Source organism: Grampus griseus, assembly GCF_964374135.1.
Source record: "Grampus griseus genome assembly, chromosome: 18".
Classification (NCBI taxonomy): domain Eukaryota; kingdom Metazoa; phylum Chordata; class Mammalia; order Artiodactyla; family Delphinidae; genus Grampus; species Grampus griseus.
This window is the reverse complement of record NC_139012.1, coordinates 27,045,490-27,072,592: the sequence shown is the minus strand read 5'-3', so window position 1 is coordinate 27,072,592 and position 27,103 is coordinate 27,045,490.

Genomic DNA, 27,103 nt, shown 5'->3' with positions numbered 1-27,103 from the left:
GCTAGCTCATATAGAAGTTGCACGTTTAATTTTATAAGAAATTGTTAAAAGGTTTTCTAGAGTGGTTGTACTATTTCACATTCTCACCAGAAGTGTGTGAGATCCAATTTCTCCACATCCTAGCCAAGATTTAGTGTTGTCATTATTTTTTATTTTAGTTATTCTGATAGTGTGGTTTAAATTTGCGTTCTCTACCTGTGCGCATTTGCCATCCATATATCAGAACCATGGTGTTTTTTTATTTGAAACAGATTTTAGAAATTTTCCAGTTATTACAAATAACTTCCTCTTCGTTTTAACTTACAAAAATTCTGGAAAATTCCTATTGATTCTCCTACAGTCCATCTAAAAGCCCCATTTTCTTTGAAGCCCTCTTCAACTCCTGAGTTAATTAAACCTTTCTTGACTTCTAAAGCCAGAGTGAATGTCTATCTTCTCTGGGTTCCGGTTTGTTCTTCTGTTGCAGTGGTTATCAAAGTGTGTTTTCATGAAGGTACTTACCCGTCTGTGCTTCCCACTAAACTGTGCCCTGAAAGAAAGGACTGTCTTACATATTTTTGCCTCCCCGGCACCTAGTATGGTGTCTGGTGCATTTAAATGCTTAATAAACATTTTCAGCCAGTTTGGGTACTTCCTTATGTTCTGCCTCTTTCTCAAAAGGGTTGGAACATCTACTGCGCTGAGCACCTTCACAAATGCTAACTCATTTAGAGCTCACAACCAGCCAGAGGAATGGAACCTTTATCTCTATTTTTCAGATAATGAAGCAGAAACTCAGAGAATTAAGTAATTTGAAAATTACCATCCCAGAAAGCTGCAGAGCTGAGGCTCGGCTGTGGATCTTCTCGCTGCTATGTCACAGTTGCCCAGAAGGGGCGCAATTGCGTTGTATTCTTTCCCTTGCACCATGTTGATGGTGCATCGCTCTCATCTCGCTCATTGACTGCTATAGAATTTGTTGATGCATCCTATTGACTGCTCCCTGGCCCATGTCCAACTCAGAATGGGCAGAAACCATTGCTACACTTCCCTTCCCTGCAAAGCTTTGCCCTGAACACCTCCTTCCTCACCAGCCCCAAGGCTTAAAGCTTCTATTAACCATTTAATTGCCAGTTGCCTGTGGCTTTCCATTATCTCTAATAACTCCTATGCCTCTGGATTTTCGCTTCACACTTCATCTCCTTTTCCCCCTGCAGTCTTCTAGTTTCATATTATCCATTTCTTACATGAATTAGATTCCATCTAATTGAACATTTTTGAGATCCTACAATGTAAAAAATGATATAGTAGCCTGTATGAGGAATACAAAGATGGAGAGATCAAAACTCTTCTTGTGTTGTTCCTGTTTTCACAAATTACAGAAATCTATTCACATAGACTTAAGCAAAAAAAAGAAAAAAATGGCTTACGTAATTGAAAATCTAGAGGTAGAACTTGCTACAGGGCTGGCTGGACCCAGGTGTTCAGCCAATCTGTCAGGAATCTACTTCTCTCTCTCTCTCTCTCTTGCTCTTTGCATCTCTTGGCTCTGCTTGTCTCTGGGTTGGCTTTATGTTTAGCAAGCTCCTTGGCTGTATTCATTTTCCATCACTGAGAAATAGTCCCAGAGAAAAGAGAACACCTATTTCCCTGGGATGGATTTTGCTGGCCTGACTTGGTTCTCATCCTGGAACTGATTACTGTGGCCAGGGAGATGGAACGTTCTAATTGATCGAGCCTAGTCTACCCACACCTGCACTAGGGAAAAGTCTCATTGAATGACTTAGATTGAGAAAGGGAGTTATTCCCTCCAAAGTGAAGAGATAATGATACACAGAGCAGACCAAACTAGTAGCTAATGCCCAATGAAGTGACTATAATAGTAGTCCGTGCAAAAAAGAAAAAGAAAAACAAAAGCAACCAGATCTAGACAAAAACTATGGTGCTAGGAACTGAGAAAACAGTCCGACCTTCAACTTGGGAGGTAAGTACTATTATGTTGTCAGTTTTACCGATGTGGAAACTGAGGCTTAAATAAGATAATTTGCCTGTAGTCCCATAGCTAATCTAGGATCAAATCATGTCTATGTGACTCCAGAGCCCACGCTCCTAACCGCGAGGCTACGAGGAAGCCTGAGGAAGGGGAAGGTAAGGGGAAAGCAGCTCAGCGGTCTGCTCGCCCCAGCTGCCTAAGTGAAAAGTGACAGAAGAGGAAATTATGTGCTACCTCTGCTATCCAACTCCACCCTCAACAAGACTGAGGGAAGAGGGAGAAGAAGGGTGTTGTGAAAGGCCGCATCCTATGCAAGCTTCCGCAGCCTCGGCCGTACTGATGTATTAGGGCCCGATGACTCTCGGTTGTGGGGAACTGTCCTGTGCATTGCAATATGTTTAACAACATCTCTGGCCTCTTCCCACTAGATGCGTGTAGCACCTTCTTCCTGTTGTGACAACCAGAAGTTTCCAGAATTGCCAGATATGCCCTGGGTCCCCGCTAACCCCATTGCTTCCCTCACCCCCATGTGGTAGGGGCCTTCTTGGTTACCCTGGAGCTGTGCTCTCCTCTGTCCTCATGGACCGCCAGCCCCACTGTGAGGCATCAGTGTTTTAAACTCGCTTACTCTCTCCCAGAGGTGACCTCCAACAATGCCTCCCTTCCCTACACTCCAAACAAGGTGGATTGTGTCTCTGCACCCTTGCCCCTTGGAATTCCAGGATTTCTGGGAAACTTTTTTGAGAAAGAAATCCACTGCTACTGGGATCCTGAAATCTTCTGTTTCCAAATGAAGAAAACCCTATGGAAAGGGAAGACCACCTAGACAGTAGGCCAAAGGTCAAGTTAGGTTATTCATAGTCGGCTATTTCGATTGAATTCTGTCATTTAGACTGCCTACGTTAATTAGAGGTCACAAAGTGAATGGGGGAAATACTGCTTTCACCAGTTATAAGCGCTGTGACTCAGGGCAACTCAACTTCCCTCAGCCTCCGTTTACGTACAACATGAAGCTGGTATGACATACATGTCTCTGCGGTCATGGTTTTACAGAGCAGTAGTGCTGAGCTAGCACAAATCTGACTTTGCATCATCAAGAAAAAACTAAATACTTAATATATATCATTTCAGATTAAGGGAGAGTTTAAAACTGTCTAAGAAACAGCTTCTAAGAATGTCCATCAAAAAAAGAGAAAAGGGGCTTCCCTGGTGGCACAGTGGTTGAGGGTCCGCCTGCCGATGCAGGGGACACGGGTTCGTGCCCTGGTCCGGGAAGATCCCACATGCCGCGGAGCGGCTAGGCCCGTGAGCCATGGCCGCTGAGCCTGCGCGTCTGGAGCCTGTGCTCCGCAACGGGAGAGGCCACAGCAGTGAGAGGCCCGTGTACTGCAAAAAAAAAAGAGAGAGAAAAAGATTAAAGTAAAACATTTCAGTATGCTCCTGAAAAAAATGCTTTCCTGTGGAATATTTATTAACCTATGTGGGTTCTATTTAGTTAACTGAACTTTTCAAATTCTAAAAGATGCTAAACTTGTAAGTGTGGGTATATAAGGAAATTTATTGTAGAAAAAAAGTTCTTTTTGTTGTTTGTATTTCGAGAACTTTGTTTTAACTCTTATTTGAGCCTCTGAATCTCCAACTATAAAAAGGAAAGGACTCAAACTTACATGTGAACAGAAGAAAATGGCTTTCTAAAATAGAAAAAAGAGAAAGGGTAAAAATATATGTCCTTTTCTCCTTATGTCTGATTAGCAACATAAATATTATCAGTTCCTCTAAATCATTCTCTGAGTTAATGCTCTGGTAAAATAAACTTTGAAATTACTTCCAATATCAAGTAATAGACTAAGATACTAGTGAAATTCGCTAACCTGTTTTTGTCAAAGAGCAAGCGGTTCTTCCCGAGTCGACCACGTGGCTCCAGCCCTCTAGCGCCCCCTGGCTATTGTCTCACTCAGGCATCGGTTAACTTTACCCCTCTGTTAATCTACAGCGATTTATTAACTCCTTATAAATGGCTAAGCCTTTGCCCTCTCCCCGTTCTCTTTTTATTCTGGTGAGACACTGTGTTTTGCAATTATACTATACTTATTTGCTATCACCAGGGAGTGAGTTCTTACTGATAAGGGAATTTCAAGAACACTTAAAGCGTTGAAACTTTTAAAAAATGTGCTGTTGATGAAAATCTTTACAAAATATATCACACATTTCCATGCCTTAGTACATGAAATAGATCACATTTTGAATTTTTCATACAAAAGAGGTGAAAATGTAGAGTGATGTCCTAAAATCTGAGTTTTATAGCTTAATCTACTTTCATTTATTACTTCAACAAAGATTTATTGAGCCCCCATTATATCCACACACCCACTTGTGTCCTCGTATTTAATTCCTCCTGATTGCCACAATATTGAGGCTACTCAAGGTATTTAATATGTAAGAAGTCAGGACTACACATTTTCCCCTATATTAAATTTTATTTTTAGTTTTAAGGAAGCAAGAGAGAAAACAAGAAAAAACTGCAGTCAAAATTGACTAAAATTTGACATATTTTTATGATGTTTACTCAAGCCATTTTATCTGGTTTTCTCAGTTTCAGCCACCTTCATCTTCTTATGCAGACTCAAACACAGATGCAAAACAGAAGAAAGTGAAAATGTATCTGAATCTGAAAAAATAATTGTAATAGAGACTAAGAATCTCACTCTAATGAGATGAAAGGAGCAATACCCTGCTTTTTCAAGAAGAGACGATATTTGATCAAATGTAAACACAGATGAGACTCTCTGCTTATACTTGACACCCTTCAGTCTGGCGGGGAAGAATACAGCAGAGACTACAGAGAGTGATGACAATTTTGAGCAGCTAGTATGACTGCCAGGGGGGTTAGGTGGCACTAAAGCCCACTGATAGATGGTAGCAAGAATCAACCAGGGACTTCCCTGGTGGTCCAGTGACTAAGACTCCACGCTTCCAGTGCAGGGGGCCCGGGTTCAATCCCTAGTCAAGGAACTAGATCCCACATGCCGCAACTAAATGTTTGCATGCCGCAACTAAATATCCTGCATGCTGCAACTAAAAGACGCCGCATGCCACAACTAAAAGATCCCACATGCTACAATCAAAAAAGATCCTGAGTGCCACAGCTAAGACCTGGCACAGCCAAAAAATAAAATCAACCAAAGTAGAACCACCAATTCTGCTGATAAAGACTCGATTTTAACATGAACTTTGAGAAGTAAAGAGCAACTGAAAAAAATCTTCAAAAGACTTATAAACTCCTGTTAGAAAATAACTGGCCATTCATCACTGGGTATGGCAAGGGAGCTGCATGTACCAAAAGTTGAGTGAAAAGAGCAGTCTGGGGAACAGAAAGTAATTCCCATGACTGGGGGAACAGTATGGTTAATAAAATGAGGCTAAGAGAGGTAAAGAGGAGCCAGATCAAAAGGGTGTAGTAAGCAATCTTACCAGAGGGAAATGGGGAGCCATTGAAGGTTGAAGCACAGGAATGGCATGATTAGATTTGTGTTTTGAAAAGATAATGGGTAGTAGTGTGAGAGCAAGAAGAAGAGGGTGACACTAGGACACTGAAAAATGACAAAACTTAGGTAACAGGGACTGATGGCTTGAATGAGGTGCTGGCTTTGGGAGTGGAGAGAAGTGAACAGTTCGCAGAGACATTTGGGAAATTGAAGCATTACAACTTGATGATTGGATGTGGGGTGAGAATTTGAAAGACGTGTTAAGAACAATGTCTTGATGGCAGTACCCATGCAAAAGCTGTAGGATTTAAAACACTTTACTGCAGGCTACACGCCACCGTATATACTTATTATTTGTCTTTCTAATTTTACTGCTTTTCTGAAATGGCACAGAAAGCACTTACAATTCCAGCTTCTGTCCCTGAAATTCAGCTGGATCTGCATTAACTTGGAATATTGATAGGCATATTTGGTTTGCAACGTACAACTCCTATCTGGAACTTTAAGAGCAGAGCTGAAATGTGTTTAAATATGTGAGACATGTGGAAATTGACATCTAAGCTTAAATTTAACTGTCATCTCATAGTGTTTTATGTAGCAATTGGTCTATACGGTGCTGAAATTTTGCATGTTATTGAAAAGTAATTTTTAGGGACTTAGGATTTCTCAAATTTGTTGTCTTTAGTTGAGAAATAGGTTGCTGGTGGCTAAGACCTATATAATTGAGTTCACAGAGAAATAATTTGATGAAATTAATAAAGTTAATGTTCTCTAGGCAGTTATATGCTGCCAACGTGCTAAATCTTTGTCCGTTAACTTATTAAATTATTGTTTTATGAATCTTCTGCAGGACTATATCCAAATTGAATGTTTTGCCAATATTAATCCCCTACCGGTGGTTCTAACAAAGAGTTCTCTTTCAGGGACAGGTCTTTTTCCTTGGGGAAGTAAATAGAGTCAGTGATTTACTGATAAAGCCACCCAGTATATACATCATCTCTGTCCCATATATCAATGTCGCGGGCAACAGCTTGCTTTGCTAAGTGATTCTGCAGTGTCTTCTCAGAGACTATTTTGTTTAGCAATCAGATCGAAGTGCCAACATGCATACTTCTTTGCATCCTTTGAACTGTTTGTATCTTTAATAGCACAATCAGTTCAAAGACACTTTTATGGAATGGTTTCCACCACTGAAATTTTATCCTGCCATATTGGTCTACTTAAAAATAATGTTAGCCAGTATATCATTTCTGTGCACTTGAGCACGGATTCTTTGCAGGAGCACACTTTATATTGAAAGCTGAAATGTTATTCTTGTTATCAATTAGGAGAATTCTCATATTTGCCGCTCTTCCTAACTGACCAGTTTTTAATTTGGTGTTAATTATCTAAACCATTTGGGAGATGAGGCTGCCTTTCTGTTTCGTGCGATTAAGTGGCATTAAACATTCCCTCCCAAGCCTTGAACACGGATTGTGAAACTAATGAGTGATGGCTTTGTGAAAATTTACATGGGGGTGAATAGAAAACCGTAAAGGAAAAGGTCCCCTTTGATGATGACTGACAGTTAATGACAGAGCTTTCTGTCTTGGCTTAAAAAAGGAGGTTTTACTGAGTGGGTCGTCAGTTTAACATCTTTGTATGTCGACCCTGAAAAGGACTTCAGGAAGACAACTGCAAGGGCACAGATTTTTTTTAAATAAAACGTCAAGATAAAGAAAAAGTTTTTTAAAACGATATTTTAAAAACAAGTTATTGATTTTCTTCTTGTCTTTGTGATGCAAGCTTTTCAGTGAGTGCCATTTCAAACTGTTTCTCTGGAGAGGTGTGTTGTGCTATGTACATAATCTTCGGTAAGGAATTCTACTTGCAGCATATTTTTCTTCAAAGGCTTTGCATTTCTGCATAAAAAGCTTATTAATTATTTGTGGCTGCTTGTCATCGTGTTCTGATAATAGAAGCCTGGTCAAGGATAATAATTACCACTTCACCTTTTTGGATCATATATATCCACTATTCCTGGTGCAGTATTACCCAAAGCATCTCTCCCCTCCCTGTACACAGGACCAAAAGTGCAGGCACATCATTTATTGATAAGACAAAAAGAATGTAATGAAATTATCAATGTTCTTGAATTAATTATGAACATGATTAAGAAAGCTAAAATCTCAGGAGCCAGGATCTCATTACCCATTCAGTCTTAGGGATTGCTTTCATTCAGCTAGGCAAAAAGGCTTCGAGCAGCCCCACAATTGCCTTTCTCTCATTCATTTGTGCTAGAATTAAGGTTTATTTGTTTTCTGTTTTCTTCTTCTTCAGACTGTTTCTCTGTCTTTATCCATTTAGCAAACTGTTTCCTCCTGTATCTCAGAAGGATACACCGATAGGGCCTACATCTGTCTGCAGTCTGCACACCTTCTTCTTTTGAGTGCATTTCTCTCAACTCATTTTGCTGGAGCTCCTAAATATCTCTCAAGGTAAGTCTGAGAATGTAGCCAAAAAGTTCTTTCAGATTTATGTCTGCAGCTATACAACAGTTCTGTCTGAATCCCATTCAGCCAGGAGTCTTAATGACATCATTATTACGCTGTCTGTACTGGGCTAGATTTTACTTGGCGCCTGTACTGTATTATTACTTATCTTCCTTTCTGTGTGAACGTATGAATAATACTCATTTAGGGTGGGGAAAATGCTTCAAACCTAAGAGGGAAATACATTTTTTATTCAAATCAAATTTCCAAGAGTGGTATAAACAGTAAGCAAAAAGTAAATCCATTTAAAATTTATATTTGCTGTACAGATATCCTAATTGTGCTGGAATTCCTGCCCTCTCCTCTGTGCTATTATAACTGAAGTGAGAAGGACAACCAAAATGTGTACTATATTTAGATTTATTTTAAAATGTCCAAGTGTTCCCTTTTGAAAGGCCTTCTGAATTTCTGGGATTGTAATGTAAAATGCAGAGGAATATTGAATTGGTGTCTGATATAAATGTCTTGAAATTGTCCTCATGGCCCCTGACTGAACTGCCTTTTTTTTTTTTTTTTTTTGGTAAAATTGGCCAAAGGTAGTTTGACAGCAAACTTTTCTGAAATGTGACATTAAGTCATTTCTAAACAAGGTCATTGGTAAAGCAGGTAAAGTACTGTCAGCATGTGTTTTACAGTCACATCCAGAGTGATTGAAAAGATCATACAGTTGGATGTGATTTTGGTTTAAAAATATTAATACAGGGCTCCTATTTTTGTATGAGGGAATTAAGTCTTGCAAAGATAAGACAGGAGAGAAGAACTATAGCTTTAGGCCATTGAATAAATATGGTATATGTGATACTAAATCCATTGATCCTGGTTTCCTTTAAAGTGAAGGTCTGATAAGATGACTAAAACATCCAGGAATCTGAATGCATAAAATCATTGAAAAACCCAAGCATGTTGAAGCGATAAGTGACAAAGTGATTTGATTATGGCGCACAAAATATAAAAATGCCCAGCTCTTAAATCTTAGGAACAACCTTGCCATTTGAAGATTTGCTAGAAAATGTGGTTAAGTAATACAGGGGAAAAAGGCTATCTGACTGTTTCTGCAAACCTGCTACCTCTGGATACAATATTTAGATAATTACATATATTACATTAAAAATGCTTGTTTCAGATTAACTAAATATCTAAGATATTAAAAGGTTATTGCTGGAGTATTATATGATTTATGAGCGTCGAATCTTTTTTTGGGGGGCACATAAAAGCTTTTAGTCCTTGTATGTTTCCTGCTGCATTTTGGGGTTTTATTAATTTGATAAGCAAACAGTTATTGGTGCTTACTAAAATTACAATTGCTAGTCATTGTTGTTATGTTATTAGTTCTTATGTTAATTAAATTCATCAAGATAACTAATTTACTTTGAAAGGGTAAAAATGTAAAAAGATACCGTATCTTGTTTTCAGACATCAAAACCCAAATAGCAGTAAAAATAATTTTCTCACTTTATGAACCCAGAATGCCAGGGGAAGAGAAGGCATGTTTCTTAAATAGAAGCTTCATCTCATTCTGAGAAAATGGAAATATCTCTGAATTTCTTTTGATATTTCTTTCATACCTTATCAAAAAGGAAAAAATGAATCATGAAATATCCTGCATGCCGTTTCTACATGAAAGGAAGGAACAGAAGTCCCATGTGACTCTCTTGAGGGAAAGCCCATTATTGTGGTTTTCTAGGTGGTCGCCTGCACTTCAGCAATTGGACAGTCTCAGGTGAAAGAGTCTGGAAGCTGAAAGAGACACAGATAGCAGAGGCTGAGGTGGAAGAGAAGGTGAAGGAGAAGGAACTAGCAGAAAAGTTGGTAAAGAGCATTTTTCTTTTCAGTTTATTGGCATCTAAGTATCAGTACATTTCTGAACAATAAAATACCCCCCCCCCCAATAAAAACAGTTATTAGTGCTGTAGCAGGCCAGATGCTGTTAATTAGTGGAACCTTCAGTAAACTTTTAAAAAGTTGCATTAGTGAGAAGTGTTTAAATGCTGGTCTCAGAAAATCAAAAAGCATGCTTCTGTTTGACAAAGCAACTGTGGAAAGCATTGTGGTTTACATGTTTTCATTAATTTCTACTGCAGTAAAATGGAATGACAATCTAGTGTGTCATCACTAACTTCGAGTTCACAGAGTATGAAAATGAACAGTTGAAGAACAGTGGAGAAGTTTGAATATTTACCCCATTCTATTTTTTTTTTTTTTTTTTTTTTTTTTTTGCGGTACGCAGGCCTCTCACTGTTGTGGCCTCTCCCGTTGCAGAGCACAGGCTCCGGACGCGCAGGCTCAGCGGCCATGGCTCACGGGCGCAGCTGCTCCGCGGCATGTGGGATCTTCCCGAACCGGGGCACGAACCCCTGTCCCCTGCATTGGCAGGCGGACTCTCAACCACTGCGCCACCAGGCAAGTCCCTTACCCCGTTCTTTGAAGGCAACATTATGTGTGTTTGTTGGGGTGAGGATAGGGATGTTGTCCAAAACTGGGCGTAGTTGGCACCGGATTTTGTTTTTCTCTATGTATCTGACATTGACACTTCACACTCCTGACACCGAGTGAAAAGGTGAATGTATTCAAATCTAATTATACGGAAATAAAACATCAACGAAAAGTCAACATAACTAATCTTAAATATTTAATACATGACTCCTGTTTTTGTTCACAGCTTGAATTAGTTCTGAAACCCAGAAAGTACTAAAATCTCATGCGTATGTGGAGCTATGTATATTCACAAAGACTTCTGTCTAAAAGCAAGTATACCAGAAAAAGCATTAGCAGGTGTTAAGAGATTTCAATTCTGTCAATATCTAGTGACCTTGGATAAGTTACTGAATCTCTCAGAGCCTCCATTTTCTCTCTGTAAAATCAGTGGGGTAAATTGATAATATTTAAGGCCGCTTCACACACTAACATCTATTATTTTACAACTATAGGTGTGTGAAAAATAGATATATTCATTTGACCTTATAAGTAAGACTGAAATCTATCTTTAGCATTTATTTATCCAACTGTTAAGATATTCAAGAACATTTTTCATTTAGAACTTCTGAACTGTATGCCCATCTGACGTCCCCCCTCACTTAATTCCTGAAATGCAGGGCTTAATTTGCTCTTAAACATTCCTCGCATGTATGCTGGCCTGTGCCTACAAACAGCTGGACTTGTTTCCCAGCAAATATGTCTTTAACAAAATTCCTTAAGCGTAGAAAGTGGAAGTTATTTCCTCATCAAGTTCCTCCCAGCAAGTTGTTGGGTCTTTGCAAATTGCTAACAGGCTCATTAAGCTCCTTCTCTGAATATCTATAGAGCAAACACAGAATTGATCATGACTAAAACTGGATTTCAAGTTTTGGTCAGGGGCCTCAATATTACAATCTTTCAGAGCGGTGAGGTTTTAAAAAGATGCTTGGTTTAGACGACCCAACGTGATGTTTTGCCGTTAATGTCTTCCCGGGGAGTTTCTGCATCTGGAGAGAGTCTGTGAGTTCTCTGGGGCGGGGGTCAGTTCTGCTCTGATGGGTTAAGGAGAACTACCTGCTGGAGATTGATTTAAATCAGTAATGGATCATCTCATAAAGCTGCTGTTACTAGATATTACCCTGCTATCTCCAGCCTCTGATAGCACAGATAAGAAGTGCTTACCACAGAGGAGGTTCCAAGCGGACAGATACTGTTTCCTGGACCTCAGGGAGTAAAAAGCCATACTGCTGGATCAGTGACTTTTCCTAACTGCAAGTAAATTCAGGCCTTATCAAGTTACAGCACAAACTGCACTCATGTTTTATTATTCTCATTAGAGATTTAAGGACTAATTCCAGTTGTCAGCGCTTAGCAGTTTAATGTTTTCCATAGATAAGAATTAAGATTCTTCTGGGGGATTTTTTTATTTGCTAAAGCTTGCAAAATAGAATGTGGTGATGCGCTTACTGTCATGTAACGCGGTAGATTTTCTAAATGTCCTGAGTGTTTTGAAGGCACAGGTTTTAACAATTTAAATCTGATGACTGGATTTTTCCAAGTTGGATATTCACCCATTCCACGGAAACATGCCTTTCTTTGTCTGAGAACCCAAATCTGCTGTCCCTCTGGAAATACGACACAGGAGACTGGACGTAATACCTCCGTAGCTTGTCTTTAACTGCCCTATATTTTCTCAAGGTAAATTCACTTAATCGAGACTAAGGGTAGTTAGTGTCTGATTCAAAAGAAAAGACCTGTTTTGTTAGTAAACTTGGCTTTAAATTAGTTCCTTGAAGTGAAGCTTTCCTTCCCAAACAAGTGGAGGAAAACTGTGACTGTCACATTCATTCTATTTCTGTTTTCAAAGAGATGACAAAGTTTGGATTTAAAAGTAAAAACCCAGGCTTACCGTCTGCTTGGATACTAAAGTTAAATCAAGGCTTTAGGACTTTTTGGTAATGTGAGTGTGCTGTTGCACAAAGTTAGTCTTCCTAACGTTCTTGAAGGAAAAAAAAAAGATTTTTGATTAAGAAAGTTTAATGTAAGTTACAAGTGTGATAACATTATTACTGGAGTTAAAGCTCAATGATAAATGTCCTCTTTGGGGGTTATATTTATTGAAATTCGTCGTTTTGGATGACAACTCTAGTGTGAAAAGCCTTATTTTACCCCTTTGTTTTTTCTGGGTTTATCTTCAGATTTTTCATCACATGTGGTTTGAGGCTGTATGGCATTTGCAGAGGTGGCTGAATCTTTCAGTAGTGTCAGTCACAGATATTATTGTCAAGTTTTGGAGTCCTTTAGAAGAAAACGTGCTACACGCAGATGAAAGTTGTCTTTGGGAGGCATTCATTGGCTGACACGTTGATGGCTGTTCTTGGAGAAACATTTTCCTAAGGTAAAATAGTTCTAGCAGCAATGCTAGAAGAACGGTCTGCTTTATGGCAGTTCGGGAATCCTGAGTGCGTCTATCAGGTAAGGATTAATAGTTTAATAATAATACAAAAAGCAGCTTCCATTTATTGTGTGATGGACACTGTGCTAGATGTTTTACATACATTACCTTATGTATCAGATGTTTGTTCAGGAAAATCTCAATGTGTTCAGCTGACCTTTTTCATTTTGAAGGTAGGGGGACCTATTCTCGTTAATGTTTTTGCCTATTCTTAGCTTTTCAGGCTTTGTGCCTGTTTATGCCCTAGTTTGTTTTCCCCTTTTAGCCAGTGATATTCTATCTGTCAGAAAAATTTAACACGCTTGTTCCAGTTATCTGACTGGGTGCAATCCTCCCTTATACAGGAATAAATTTATTATGAAGAACTCCCAGTAGAAGCCTTGGAAAACTTACACAGAGCTGTGCTGTATCCAAAATGCTGTTCAGTAGGTTTTCCAAAGCGCCCAGGTAACAGCTGGTGCAGGCCATGTGCCAGCTCTGACAGCCCATATGCTCTCTTTAGTGCAGTAATTATCTCAACACAAAACTCTGATAGCCTAGTCTGTTGGGTCCAGTTTCCCTGGGTTAAACTGACTCAGTGGCTTTGTTAGTAAGCCCCTTTGGCACAGTGAGAACTTCATGAAGAGTTTAAGTATTGGAGTAGGCTTCAAACACCAGTATGACTGCTCCTTTCAAGACAGGTGGCTTATTAACCCTGAGAGATTCTAGGTGGTAGTTCATTAGGCTGTCACCCACAGCAACACTCTAGTTAAAGGTCTGTCACTGTTTCTACCAGATACTCAGCTTAGGGATGGTGATTAACTCATCTGTTTTGGTCAGAGGTTTAATTTTTATATTTCAGTTCTAAGACAGGCACAAGGGTTTCTTCTGCATTTCCATGGTGGTGTTGGGAATGGAAGGGTTGGGGTGAGGCATTGTAGGATAATGAAGAGATGAAGAAGGGGGACCTGGATCAGAATGGGTATAGGCTTTCTTTCTTAGAACATCACAGAAAAGAATTCCCTGTCTTTATATGTTCCTGTTCCATCTGGTATGTTAACAATCTCTCTGTGTGTGAAATTCACATGTTGGAAGCTTGGAGTCCATATTCATGAGTGATTTCCTTCCTTTCTTCCTTCCCTTTCTCCCTTCCTTCCTTCCTTCCTTCCTTCCTCCCTCCCTCCCTCCCTCCCTCTCTCTCCCTTCCTTCCTTGCTTCCTCTCTCTCCTTTCTTCCTATTCCTTTTTTCCCTTCCCTTTTCTTCCTTTCTTTTTTCTTTTCTTCTGAGAAACACAAATATCCAAAGGACTAGCTGCAATAAAACTATTGTTGTAAACCTGCAGTTATAATACAGAGAAAACGTCCCATAAACTGAGCAGCCAGGAGCTTGAAAAATGTTGCCTGCTGTGGAATCATAGCATTCAGCCACAAATGTTTGAAATTAAATGAACATGATATGATATTAGCATTTCAGCTTTTTTTCTGTCTTCTGTTCTTAGCACAGACTTTGAGTGATGACTGTGCTTGTCATGACATGCTATTATGTCTGGAACAAGTTTAAACCTTACTTCTGGTCTCTTCATAGGATGACTCTAGGCTCATAATCTTAGCAAGAAGGTTGAGTCACTAGGTCTTTTGGCCAAGATCAACCTTCACCGTACTAAGACTAACATGAGAGTAACATGAATGGTTGATTCTCTAATAGAACTTTGGTGCAGGGTGGTTTCAGATGCCTCCTCAGAGAAGGAATGGCATTCTGCCCATTTGAATCACTAAGTGGCATAAAGTTATTAGATTATCTCAATTATTCCTGAACCTAAACAAAGTTTGAAGCAAGGGCTGTCTGCTTTGTCGGTAGAGTTTTCATTTCTTGTGCTGAAGTAGAGGTAGAGAGGAATGCACGAAAATAAATGCAATATAATACAGTCCACGAGGGACGGGGTCATACCTTATAATTCTATGTAACCCTATAGCACCTATAATATTCTGATCATTGAATTTCTTTCCTTTCTTACTCCATATAGGCTAATCTGGTTCTGGCCAGACCTTGCCTGTCTTGTTCATTACTGTTACTTCCCAAGATAAAGTGGTGCCTGGCAAGTAAATATTTGCTAAATCAATGAATAGATGGATTGAAGTAGGCTCTTTTCTTTATGGAAATGACTCCAACTGTCAGTGGCAATGTATAATTGGGTAGGTCGTAGTGATGGAGACAATGTGGTCCTGAGTGTTGGACCATACAGTTGGGTGAGGAGACTGGACTCTTTTGGTGACAATTGCTGGTTTAAAGGATCCCAGGGAAGGTCTGGATGCCCAAAGTCCTTCTTAGTGACCAAGGTCCAGTGGCAGGAACATGATCAGGTTTGATTTATTTCAAACTAGATTCTGGGTTGAAATTGGTTCACTACTAATGTAATGTCATTGCATTATTGTGTTTTCAATTTAATACTGCACATTATAACCCTAAAGAGCCTTTGTAGAAAGCTAGATCAGCTAGTTTAAAAAAACCCAAACACAGACCTTCGTTATTTAGTTTTCAAATACAGGTAGTTATACTTCTAAAGTCATTATTTATATATTGTCAGGAGTACTCACCAAATTTATTGACTTGTACATTATTCTTTGCAAATACATTCTGGCTGCTCTCTGCATATTATAATTAAAACGACAGGGACTTTAATCATTTATGAAATTTTAAGCTACATACTGAATATAAATGTATCATTCAATGTGATAGAATGAATTAAATTCATCACTGTCAAATAACTGTATAAAAGATGAAATATCTCTCATCCCACATCATTAACTTATTAAAAAAAAAAGAGCCACATTTGCAAGCACTGTAATAATACTTTTATGGTCTTTTTAGGACACTTTGAAAACTAAGACATTTGGCATATATGGGAAAAGTACTTTTGACCAAAAAGTTGATTTCTAATTCTACCTGTAAAAGTTCTATTTGAATTTGGTGATGAAGAGTAGCTTTTACCTAGATAGAGTCAAATATATGGAATTGCTTTTATGGGAACATAAAGTATTTTTATCACCATGGTACACACAGGTAAAATAGAGTTTTGGCAATCCACATCACTTAGGTGAAAATTCTTGTGGTGGGTTGAAAGGATAATTTGGGACAGGAAGGTAAATGAAATATTTACCTGGTGTGGGTAAGTACTAGCTGACATTTGATCACTTTTCAACAAACATTTTGTGCATGTCTAGACAGAGTATCACACCTAGATCGCTAAGGAAAACAAAACAGATTTGACAAGCCATGATTCTGATAATTATTTTCATTTTCTAGTTTACTATAATCATTACCATTTTTGGCTGATATCCATACTTATGAAGTACTATGAGACTCTATTCAAAATAAATTTGGGGAGCTAATTTTATATCAGAATGCTTTCTAAAGTGTGAAAACCTCTATGTATCATTTATTTCTGAAAAATATAGGCTATAGACGTTTTAACACTTCTCTGCCAATCTAACTGAGTCTTTGGAAGTTTCAATTATTTTATCTATGTTTCTTGATTTCCACCCCATATTGGGTAGGACATTTGTTAATCCATTGATTGATTCATTCATTCATTTAATAAACTTTTACTGAGCCCAGCAAGGGGTCAGGGGCCAAGAAAAATGGGGCTTGGTTTTGGGACGAGATGTGAATCTGAGCCCTTCCTTTTGAGGATTATCTTGTCAAATGGAGGCAACACAAGTCTTGAAAAAAACCTGAAATGGGCAATGCATTAATAAATTCATGAAATTAATTAAGTAACTAATTAATTAAACAAAAGTACAAATTAAGTACAATTATCTTCCACATCTCATTTTGTTTAATCCAGCTCCCAATCAGCCAACTTCATGCAGTGTTTCCAGCCAGTGTTTCTAACGTGACATAACTAGAAGGAAATAAGTATTTTGTGGTGTTCTAGGATACACAATATATTTTTTATATAAGTGAAAATAGGAAGAAAATCTCAAGCCCAGACAAGATATGTCACAATGGAAACCAAATCTATGAGTTTTTAGTGCTATATTCAGTGATATTTTATCTTGTCAAGAATTTTAGATTGGGTATTTCGAGAGTGTAGTTAAATGCTATTTAATTCCTTCTGTTCTCTGGCTGATTAAATTATTGTCACATAGCACCCAAAACCCATGAAAATCCATGTAATCTAGAATTTTATATACGTTTTGTTGTATTAGCTATAAGATACCTGATTGACCTGTAGTTACTTGTAACTGTTTTTGAAAAGTAAGAATTATTTTGGGCAGGGGACAGAGTTAGGAAGTGTGTATAGGATTTAGGAATATATAGCAAAAACACCTATTATTGTTGATTAATATATTCTGCGCTGACAGAGTCTATTAAAAGCTGACTAGAAACCAATGTAGTTTGACTTTTACTTATAAAATTAACTTTAGCTCTATTTTAATCAGCAAGTTTGAATAACAACGAAACTACAAAATGACTTCAGTAATTACAAAGAAAACACACACACACACACAAACCAGAGAGTGGAATCAATAATTTAGAAAAATATTTTAGATGAAAACATTCGTTATAAAAGGTGTTGTAGCACACACATTCTTTTCCCCCAACACATGGATCGTTATCTGTTAAATGCATTTTGCTTTTCTTTAAAAATGGTATTACAACTTCCTTTGTATTCTTTCTTGCTCACACTTTCTGGTATGTTTTCACAGAGCAGTGTTTCCTTATTAGCCTGCTTTAGAAGCTTACAATAGACAAGTTTCAGTACTTACCTTCATCATTAAGAACCTGATATGAAAATGATCGTCTGTTTGAAAGCAAGAAGGCTTGCTTAAATGCTTTTCCAAGATTTCTAGCAGCTTACAGCTATGTTATAGACCTGTAACTGTATACGATGGTAGTTGGCATGAAGTAACAAAGCCTGTCTAAGATAGAAAGACACTGGCAATTTAAGCATCCATCACTTCCTAATGGCTTTATGATCAAACCCTTTACACTGAGAGATTTTTATTATGTTTGAAATATAATTTTCACGAAGTTGCCACAGAGTCAGAGTAAAGTGCATTTGCTAAACCCTTTATCCACTGCTTCTCAGTATTGTTTCAGAATAGAAGGTGAAACTGTATTCCTTGGTGTGCAGTTTAAAGTCAAGAGCAGCCATATTTAGCACATGCTTGGGCAACCTTGTTTGAAATCCATGCTGCCCCTCTGTGGTGTTCTGATGTGCCTTTAGGGGATGCTTGCCTGTTTGTAGTTTGTTTTCTTTTGTTTAAGATTTCAGCTACTGCATTGACTAATGATTATATAGCAGTAAACTCTCGTCCCAGCTAAATTCAGCAGTGATGCCTCAAAAGCATTTTTCCCTTGTGTGACATAAAACAGTAAAAGGAACTAGACAAACCCCTTTTGAGGAAGAATAATCCTTTGTTTAAAGAAAAGGCATCTCGACGCCAGAGGGTGGGGAATTCCAAAGGCTGAGCTAATTGATAAAAAAATAAAACAAGTGTTAATTCGGGAAAATATTTTGCAGGGAGTTATTATTTATTGGAAATTGTTACTAATATCACATCTCTATCTGTGCATAACCCCTTTATTACACCAATTCTACGATATTTATTTAACACATTATTACTTGATTGATACCTTCTGCTCTTATATCTAAACTCTAAATAATGAATCTGTTTCTTCCGAATGCTGTTACCAGCATCATTTATCGATAGCATTTTGGTCAGGCAGTTGTATTTTATTTCTTTGAAGATAGCTAAATGTATCATTACACCCTGCATTTGTTCTTTAGTAAAAATTAAAACAGTCTGTTTAAAAATACAATTTATATATCACAAATTTGACTAAAAAAATTAAACAACCCTTAGATGTACAAAATCTTAGCCTTCAGATTTACCAATGCCAAGTGCAAAGAATTTGAACATGCCATTTAATTGTTCTCCCTGCAATGTTTTTAATGAGACTTGTGGCCATGATTCTAAGTGATAAATTCTTCTTGATTTGCCTCCAGTTGTCACTGGCCAAACCTTAGGGAATGAAAGATTAGTAACGGTTGCAAAAGACTTATTATTTTAAACTGGAGAATTTTTAATGTTCTTAACCCAATTAAGCAGCGAGTGAAGAAACTATCAATATTGTTGTCAGTTTATTAGACGAAAAAATCTTCCAAATTTTAATTTAGCTAGGGATGTTGTTCAGTTTCTACCTTTGACTGAAAATAAGAGTGAATTAAATTAGTAGTTGACACTGGTACCTAAATGTCACATCACTAACGTTAAAAAAAATGCCTTGTGCTTTAAACAAAGATTTCCATCAGTGAGCAAGGTTTCAGCCCTCATCCAATTTTTAATAGCATTTGTCTTTTATCACACAAGTCCTTGAGTAATGTAAACAAGCTGTACAACAATTTGCATACATTTGGTCCTGTAGTGAGAGTAATATGCGTATTCACAGTTTTAATCCCAAATTTCAAAACCCCAAGGAAAGAAAAAGTTTTCTTAAGTTTAAGTAGCGAATCTAAGAGACCACATCCAGCCCACAAAACAGTCCAAGCTGGCCCTAAACACAGGTGCTCCCAGTTTGAACATCATGCCTGGTTTTTCTGCAGAGAAACAAAATGAAAGAGCAACTTCAAACACAGGTGCAAAGCCCCGCATCTGTGAGGGACAGCCCGAAACCATGGCTTTCTCCTGACCATTTTCGGCTCGTAAACCTCATCCTCCATGGAGCACCTGTGTCAGAACCAATCAGAGATGTGTATAAATGTTATCAACACCTACACATCATTACTTATTCATCAACATCAGCACCAAATCTTGATGCAAACATGCAGGAGTGTTGGTTTTTTTTTCCTCTGGAGTTGCTCTTTTCTGAAGCTTACGTCCATTTGCCCGACAAATGATGAGAAGTACAATACACAGATTTTTTAAAAATGGGAATATTTCAGGCTTTAAATCCTCCAATCATTTGTGTTCGTATCACTTTTGAATCTTTAAATCTAATTCCTTCGGTGGGGAAAAATGGGGTGCACACAAAAGTTTCGAACGTATTGATTGCCTAAAGACCTAATTGCTGAAATTCCATACTTGGTGGAGTACTTTTGTGCAGGTGGTCGGGTACCTTCTCTCTGTTTGATTAGCACTCAAAGAACCCACATTTGAAGCTGTATAAGATTTTGTTTTTCCACAGCAGTAGCAAGCAGCAGAAGCAGCAGGATCTGGCTCCCTGGCAAACTCCACAGGCATTTGGGTTAGTGGCTTTGTATTTGCCTCTGGGTCTTTCCTGCACGGGGCTGGGGAGGGGCTCCTGGGCTGTCGGAGGCTTTGGAAACCATTTCTTCGTTGACAATTGAAATTTATGTGGTTTTTAATTGTCTGTAAACAAAGCCTTTTAAAGCTAGCACTAAATCTCCGTCGAGGTCAGCTGGCATCCAAAGGGATGCTTGCTGAATTAGTTTGGAGTCTGCCTTTCTTTTCCCTCTCAATCAGTTTATTGTCCTCCAATAGAGAAACACAAAACACACAAATCACTTGGCCCTCCCTCCTACTTTGAATGAATAGATAAAAATCCATCTGTTTTTTATCGGCCTGTTTTGCGGGGGCCAAAGCTGTGTCCTTTGTAAAAAAAAAAAATGGCCTCAGCGATACAATTTCCAATTAGCAAGCAGCTAGGAAGATTGACCAAACACTTAGGTCTTTGATCAGCGATGGTTATAGCTGGGAAACTTTCAGTCTGGTTTTGGCACTAAATGGTCATTAGGTGGAAATCATTTATGCTGTGACAAATTAAGAGCTGAAGATGTAGTGCAATAACTGTGTATTGGTTCTCATAGTTCACAGTTAGACTATGAATTACATGACTTCATTATATAGTAAAATATATAAAAATTGGGGCAAAAGGCAGAGTGCGAATGTTTGGTTTTCCATACATTGTCGTACAGTTGACGATAGTCTTTGGAAATCGTAATTTAAGACCCATACAGACAAATGCCTGACTGCAGGTCTCTGGCTCCCAGGAGCTCCAGAAAGCCTGGGACACAATTCCTGTTTGCAGCACCCTCTGCGCTGGTCCCAGCTGTTCTCCTGTCTGACCTGCAGGCTCTGTGTTAAAGTTCTCCCATTTCTCTGAGAGCCAGTTCTCTGTCTCTGTCGCAAATGAGAAAACCTGAATTGGTGCGAATGAGGTGAGACACAGAGCTCTCAGGAAAAAAAGGATGCTAGAACCCACAGAGCAACTGTGTTCAAATAAAAGCTGTCACTCCTGAGCGAACTGAAGATTCAAACTCTGGCACAGGATTCCTGTTTCAAGCAGCTCTGGCTCAGGGCTTCCGAATATTCCTTTCTTTGTCTCTTCTGGACCCTCAGTTCCTGCTTTGAAGAAGAACCATAAAACCAAAAAGAACATTTTGGTTTCTTTTTCTAAATGTATCTCTATATGTGAAGAGTTATCTCATATGAAGGATTGATTTTTTTCTTTCAAGTCTATTTCTAATTTGCAGTGATGTCAGATATCAAAAAGGAACTGCCTGTGTTTTTAGCAGAAAGTGGACTAAAATTCCTGACTTTGTGAGTTATATGTTCTTGGACAAATTACTTAATTTTTCTGGTCAATTTTTCTCATCTATGGAATGGGAGTAATAATATCTACCATATGGGGCTTGAAGTATGGACTAAAATAAGATTGTTTCAAACATAATTTCTTACAGTACCCGCACATGTCTGCACCAAAAACATTGCAGACCAAGGAACTATTTGAGAACAAAACAATAAGTGACAACCCCCCACCCAAAAAAAAAGAAAAGGAAAGAAAAGAAAAAAGCCCTAGCAAATAGGAAGCAAATTCAGAGTGAATCCCTAAAATATAAAATTATGAGAATTAAGTTAGGACTGTAAAAAGTCAGGAATTGAAATAAAAACTATATTACGACGTCCCTTGTTTAGATAAAGTAAACAGAATTTGGGGCATTAAACATAGTTCATTACAGAGAGTAGATACTGAAATGGAATAGAGAGACTGTCCTGATGCAGGCATGAGGAAATTTGAAGCAGGAAAATTGGGGAGAACAGAAGCTGAAATGCTGATCAGCCCCTGGTCACCCAGAGACAGTGGCAGCAGCCCTACCAGCATGGCACCTGCAGGGTCTCCACGGGTGCAAGTGCGGTAAGGCCCACCCTGCTCCACACCATTCTCCCACCTATGCAGTCAGGCCTTCCTGGTGGCTTCGACCACCCAGAGGGTTTAGCTGAACTCTCCTGCAATAAAATCACACTTGTTGGAATTTCAGCTCCATTCAGGATGAAAATATTGGGGAAGCCAGATTCCTACTCCCTTACCGTGGGGTCTCAGTGCGAATTCATTCGTTCATTTATTTGTTCATTCGTTCAACTAACTTCTGTTGAGTGTCTACTGAGTGCAGGCACTGTGCTAAGCTCTGGGAATGAGACTGAATTACAGAGACCTCGTCTCTGGCTTCTAAGAGATGTAATTATTCAGGGTGGTCTCACCCAACCCTATCTGCATCCCTCTGCTGTGGCTTTAGGGCCCTAGGGCTTCCCTATTGATCAATCTGCACCCAGCTGCCTTTTAACAAGGCTGAGTCACACTAAAGTTGCCCAGGGCTTTTCATTAGGACATTAGCTAAATTTAGCTTGATCGTGAGAGGAAGTAGCTGGCTCAGGCCCGACGGGGTTAATCTGAGATCTAAGGTCAGATGGGGGAAGAAGATAGCAAAACTAAGTGTCCAAGCAGTAAATAATAAAGATGAAATAAATTAGTAGATAAACTGATGGACAAATGAAACATGAAACATACATAGATTCTTGATCACTCTCTCCTTCTGTAATGTTCCTTTCTGGTTTCACCTTATTCTAATCTGTTGGACTAGAATATTAATTCACTATTATTAATAAATAAGTTATTATTTAGCTAATTATATGATTATAAAATCAGCTATTAATTAGCCATTACTAATAAATAATATTTAATAAATAATAACTGATGTTTAATAATGCATTATTATATGCCAGATACTGTGCTAAATTCATCTCATTTAATTCTCACTTCAGAGAGATGGATATTATTATCACCATTTTGCAGACAAGAAAACTGAGGCACAGAGAGGTCAAGTAAACTCTCCAAGATCATGTGCAGCTGGTGTTCAAACCCAGGAGTTTGTCTCCAGAACTGACATTCCTACCTCTATATTCTGCCTCCATCCATCATTCTGCTTCTCTTTTGTTTTGTTTGTTTGTCTGCTTCTCTTTTGTTATTCAAATTTGTTTGGCAAATTGATTTTCACCTCTTGTGTTTTTGACCTGGATTTCTATCTTTTAACTTTTTCTTTAAGAAAATACTAAGCAAAAAAAAAGAGAAAGAATAGCACCCTGTGTACACTTCAATCTTGGATTCTCTTTGCTTTGACCTCAGGTCCTGATCTGTCATATTCAATCTTGCAAATAAATCATAACTTTCTATTTCCCCCACTGATTTGATTGTGGCATTCTTTATATTTTACTGTACTCCAATGTCCATGGTAGTTCAGAAGGAATGATGCAAGGAATTTTCTTTATTCCCCCCTGATTTATTGAGATATACTTGGCATATAATGTTGTGTAAGTTTAAGGTATACAATGCAATGATTTGATACGCACATATGTTGTGAAATAATTACCATGATAAGGTTAGTTAACACATCTATCACATTTTTTTTGTAGTGAGAACATTGATCTATTCTCTTAACAACTTGCAAGTATGTAATAGGGTATTGTTAACTATAGTCACATGCTGTACATTAGATCCCCAGAACTTGTCTTATTTAGTTAACTATATTATTATAATATTTTATAGTTATATTATTTTAAAATCAGCTATTTATTAACTATTATTAAATAATAGCTAAGGTTTAATAATGGCTTATTATGTGGCAGGTACTGTGCTAAATTTATCTCATTTAATTCTCACTTCAAATTGATATTTGTAGTCTTTGACCATCATCTTCCCCTTTCCCCTACCCACCAGTCCCTAGCAACAATTGTTATACTCTCTGTTTCTATGAATTTGCCCTTTTTAGATTCTCATATGAGTGAGAACATATACTTATTTGTTTCTCTCTGTCTGACTTATTTCATTTAGATAATGCCCTTAAGGTCCATCCATGTTGTTGCAAGTGACAGGATTTACTTCTTTCTTATGACTGAATAACATTCCATTGTGTATATATACACACCAGATTTTCTTTATTTATTCATCTGTTATGGACTCTTAGGTGGTTTCCATATCTTGGCAATTGTGAATAATGCTGCAATGAATATGGGGTACACATATTTCTTTGGGGTAGTGATTTCATTTCTTGCAGAGATATATCCAGAAGTGAGATGGCTGGATCATATGGTAATTCTATTTTTAATTTTTTGAAGAATCTCCATACTGTTTTTCATAATGGCTTTATCAATATACATTTCCACCCACGGTGCACAAGGGTTCATTTTCTCTACATCCTTGTTAATATTTGTTATCTCTTATTTTTTTGATCATGTGTGAGATGATATCTCATTGCAGTTTTGATTTGCATTTCCTTGATGATTAGTGATGTTGAGCATCTTTGCAGGCCCTCTGTCCAGTTTTTAATTGGATTATTTGTTTTTTGCTTTTGAGTTGTATGAGTTCCTTATATATTTTGGATATTAACCCCTTATCAGATATATTGTTTGCAAATACTTTCTACCATTTTGTAGGTTGCCTTTCATTTTGTTGGTGGTTTCCTTTGCTGTGAAGAAGCTTTTTAGTTTGATGTAGTCCCACTTGTTTATATTTGATTTTGTTGCTTGTGATTTTGATGTTATATCTAAAAATTGTTGCCCAGAACAATGTCAAGGAGCTTTTCCCCTATGTTTTCTTCTAGAAGCTTTATAGTTTCAGGTCTTCCATTTAAGTATTTAATCCATTTTGAGTTCATTTTTATGAGTGGTTTAAGATTGAGGTCCAGTTTCACTCTCTTGCATGTGAATATCATTTTCCCAACATCACTTATTGAAGAGACTATTTTTTCCCCATTGGATATTCTTGAATCCCTTGTCAAATATTTGTTGACTGTATGTGCATGGGTATATGCCTGATTCTGTTCCAATGGTCTATGTCTGTTTTTATGCCAATATCATACTGTTGTGATTACTATAGCTTTGTAGTATAGTTTGAAATCAGGACATGTGATGCCTTCAGCTTTGTTTTTTTTTTTTGTTTTTTTTTTTTTGCGGTACGCAGACCTCTCACTGTTGTGTCCTCTCATTGTTGTGGAGCACAGGCTCTGGATGCTCAGACTCAGCAGCCATGGCTCACGGGCCCAGCCGCTCCGCGGCATGTGGGATCCTCCCAGACCGGGGCACGAACCCATGTCCCCTGCATCGGCAGGCAGACTCTCAACCACTGCGCCACCAGGGAAGCCCAGCTTTGTTTTTTTTCTCAGGATTGCTGTGGATGTTCGGTGTCTTTTGTGCTTTCATATGAATTTTAGAGTTATTTTTACTTTTTCTATGAAAAATGCCATTGCAATTTTGATGTGGATTGCCTAAAATCTACAGGTGGCTTTGAGTACTATGGACATTTTAACAATATCAATTCTTCCAATCTAGGAACATAGATATCTTTCTACTTATTTTGTCTTCCTCAATTCCTTTAATCAATGTCTTATAATTTTTAGTGTTCAGATCTTTCACCTCCTTGTTTAAATTTATTCCTAAGTATTTTATTATTTTTGATGCTATTGTAAATGGGAGAGTTTTCTTTACTTCTTTTTCACATAGTTTGTTGTTAGGTATAGGAATACAACTGAATTTTGTCTGTTGATTTTGTGTCCTGCAACTTCACTGAATTCATTTATTAGTTCTAATAGTTTTTTGGTGGAGTCTTTAGGGTTTTCTACATATAACATAATATCTGCAAAGAGAGACAATCCTTCTTTCTTTCTGATATGGATGCCTTTTATTTCTTTTTCTTGCCTTATTACTCTGGCTAGGACTTCCAGTACTATTTTGAATAGGAGTGATGAGCTGGGAGTTTTCTATGATACTTTAGCTACTTCCAAGTCCTTAATTATTAATCATGTGATTCTAGGGCTTAAATGGGACAGATTACCAGTTTCTAGGATTTCCTATCTGCTTAACTCTATAGTAACACATACAGATCAGTATGTTAATTGCAAAAGGTAGACTCTTAATGAATTAGTTAAATTAAGCAAGGTGCAGTATTTTAAAATTTGTAACATAAGAAAAAAAGACATGGACAGTCTTTTAATTTTTCTTATAGGAATAGAAAAGTTTATGCTTTTTTTTTTTTCTTCTTGTGCCAGGGGATTTTCCAAAGAATTTTTCTTATCTTAAGGAGAGGTAAAGCTGTCCATAACCTTCTTCTAAAGAACTAAGACTCCCAGGCAGAGGATTTTTCATGACAGCTCTTGTTAAAATGTTGATAAAGAAGGGTTCTACTAGACTTAGACTACTAAGGAATAAAATTCTGGCAGGGGCCAAGGTGGGTAAAATATCACAGCAGGCATGGCTTTGCAAAGCATTTCCTTTGAAGTAGCAGTCTCTTCCACTTTGTGGTTGGATGCTGTCTGAGGCTTAGTGTTTCCTGAATTTCCTTCCAAGTCTCAGTTCTCTTCAGACTCTACACATTGGCCTTGGAAATCTCACCCTCTACCATGGACTAAATGAACAAATATAAGGAGTTGAGTCTTAAATGTCTAATTCTAGCCCTACATCTCTCATCTCCAGACACATTAATCCAACTGTCTACTGGAAATTGGCACTTAGATGTCTCACATTTTCTTTGAACCTAAGATGTCTAAAATAGAATTCATCATCTTCCCATTAACCACTGCTTCTTCCATTTTTCCTGCAACACAAAATGACATGCCCCGATTGCCTAACCCAAAACTTCACTCCTCATTGTCTCTTCTTCTCCACTTGCCATTAATCACAATGTCCTGTTGGATCAGCTTCCTAAATATATCTCTAGTCTGTCAGCTCTCTTCACCCTCACTATGCATGCCATGCCTTCTTCTTCTCTAGACTAGCGTTCTGTAGGTCTCCTAATTAAATCCCTTCTTCTAGTCTTGTTTCCCTCTAATCCATCTTCCTCCTTCTGAGTAAAGTGCTTCCTCTGAATCACAAATATTACAGTATTATGGTCAGCTTAAAACTCTTCAAAGGGTCCACATTGCCTAAAGTT